The sequence below is a fragment of the Schistocerca americana genome, unplaced genomic scaffold (assembly GCF_021461395.2).
Source record: "Schistocerca americana isolate TAMUIC-IGC-003095 unplaced genomic scaffold, iqSchAmer2.1 HiC_scaffold_1585, whole genome shotgun sequence".
NCBI classification, from domain to species: Eukaryota; Metazoa; Arthropoda; class Insecta; order Orthoptera; family Acrididae; genus Schistocerca; species Schistocerca americana.
Window position 1 is genome coordinate 12,501 of NW_025725672.1, and position 2,500 is coordinate 15,000.

The 2,500-nt window shown below is 45.8% G+C and overlaps 1 pseudogene; it reads right to left on the bottom strand.

Moving 5' to 3' along the window:
* The window catches only part of LOC124570143, a 7,131-nt pseudogene that overhangs the window by 1,879 nt on the left and 2,752 nt on the right, over window positions 1–2,500 (bottom strand).

Below are 2,500 nucleotides of genomic sequence, written 5' to 3' on the forward strand. Positions count from 1 at the left end.
TCTTTGTACATGTCCGTGGGGAAAAGGAGCTTTAGGGCCTCCTAATTTAGCGCCTTGCTTCCCCATGGACCTTAATCTCAGTGGTCGCTACCTTTGTAATGACTGGGAGGACCTTGATGTGTTTACTGCTCCAGTTCATGAACTATTCTGGCCACTTCTCTGCATTCAAAAGCCTCTTCAGCAAAGGTCTTTAAGGCTGAGTAGCTCTCCTGTGTCTGCAGCAGTGTTTCCTTCCTCATGAGAGATTCGTGACCCACTGCTGCAGTTAGCTGCTCTCGGGGGTCTGTATATATTGTGCAGGCATACAGTATGTGGTTAGCATCTTCCTCTGCTCCACATACACAGTTTCCATTGTTCTCTATGCCTAGATCTTGTAGTCTCTTCATTAGGCCATGATTGGTGAGCAGACATGTTAGGGAGTAGGGCGGAGTTGTGTCTCGACGCCACTCTGTCTGCCACAAGGAGACTTCTGGTATCCAGTTGTATGTTTCTCTGCCATTGTCCGAGTGACTCCACCTTGCCTGCCACTCATCCTGTAACAAAGAACTAATTGCATCTAACATTTTAATTCTATGGTTGCGTCCTGCAGGAACTATAGGAACCTCAAGACCTGCCACTGATCCAGCAATTCCATGTCTAGCATGGTAGAGCATGGCTGCTTTCACCACTTCTAGGTCTAGAGGCATGCACCCTGTGAGAGTCTGTAGTGCTTCTGTCGATACCGTTCGACAGGCCCTCGTCATCTGCAACAAAAATGGCCTTTGTATCGTCATTAATATTTTCCTAGTGTACCTGTGTTTTGTACGGTCTCCCCATGCTGCTGCACCATACTTGCAGACAGATAAACAAAGTGCCTGGTATATTAGTCGCAGGGTTTTCTTTTGCAGCCCCCACTCAGACCTACTTACTCTTGTGAGAGCACCAGAAACGGCAGATAATTTCCTTTGGATATTTTTTACATGGGGGGTGAATAGGAGCCTTTCATCAAGTGTGATGCCGAGGTATGTATGTTCCTGGACAAACCTAATCCTTTCCCCATCAAGTTCAAGTCTAGGTGGTCTTTCTCTATCAAATTTACCTTTGATGGTTATGGCTACCGTTTTCTGTTTGGAGATCCCTAGTTTATTCTGTGTGGTCCATTCGCTTATGGCTTGTAGTGCTATCCTACCCCTTTCTTCGAGCTGCGACCTACTCTTCCCTTTTATGATGATGGCTAGATCATCTGCGTAGGCCACTTTATCCCACTGCTCACCATCCTTCCGTTGTACCACTTCGTCAAATACAAGGTTCCAGAGAAAGGGGCCACAGATAGAACCTTGTGGGCAGCCCTTTGTGATGTTTTTCGTAACTGACCCAGAGTTGCTGTAGACAGTGGCCTTCCTGTTCTTAAAGTAGTTTTCTACTAGGTGGTACATGTTTTGGGGACAACGCATCGCTCTAAGTCGCCTCATTACACTTGGCCACCATAAGTTGTCGAAGGCGCCTGCTATGTCCACAAAAATGACAACAACATATTTTTCTTCACAGTTTGCACTGGAGACAACCTGCCTGATTGCCATTTCTGTGGATGCACCCTTTCTGAAGCCAAATTGGTTTGTTGCCTTCAGTCCTGACTCTTCATACCTTTTGTCCAGTCTGGTCACTATTAGCCTTTCTAATACTTTGCCAAGGATAGGGAGCAGGCAGATGGGTCGATAAGACTTCACCTCATCCCTTGGCTTTGTGATAGACTTAAGTAATATGCAGACATTTCCTATTTTCCAATTGTCTGGGAAAGTGGACTCTCTAAGGCAGCTGTTATAGGTATCAATGAGGAGAGCAGGATTGTGTTCCCATATCCGCTTTATAATGGCATCATCTATGCCATCTGGTCCTGTGGCTTTGTGTGGTTTGCATGCCTTCACTGCAGTCTCTATCTCTTGTGCTGAGAAGTCTGGCTCGTTTCCTTCATTTTGGTACCCTATATTTTGCTCCTTCACAGCTGATTGCTGTATTGTGTCCTCCTCTGGGTTGTCATCCGGTAGTAGGTTATTCAACAGTTCTTTCACTGTTTCCTGCCAGGTCATTGTAGGGCCTCTTCCTGCCACTTTTACATTACTGAGGACAGTTTCGGTGCCATATTTAGGGCGAAGGATTCTATCGGTCAGCTTCCAAGGATCATTGCTGTTGCACTCCTTTACCCATTTCTTCCATGTATCTGTCTTCGCTTTCGTAATTTCTTTGTTATATTTATTTTTTGTGCTTCTGTAAGTTGTCTTTGCTGCCAGTATTTCTGCCTCACGATTTGCACGTCAGTAGATAGGGACAGCGGGAATCTCGTTAATCCATTCATGCGCGTCACTAATTAGATGACGAGGCATTTGGCTACCTTAAGAGAGTCATAGTTACTCCCGCCGTTTACCCGCGCTTGCTTGAATTTCTTCACGTTGACATTCAGAGCACTGGGCAGAAATCACATTGCGTCAACACCCGCTAGGGCCATCGCAATGCTTTGTTTTAA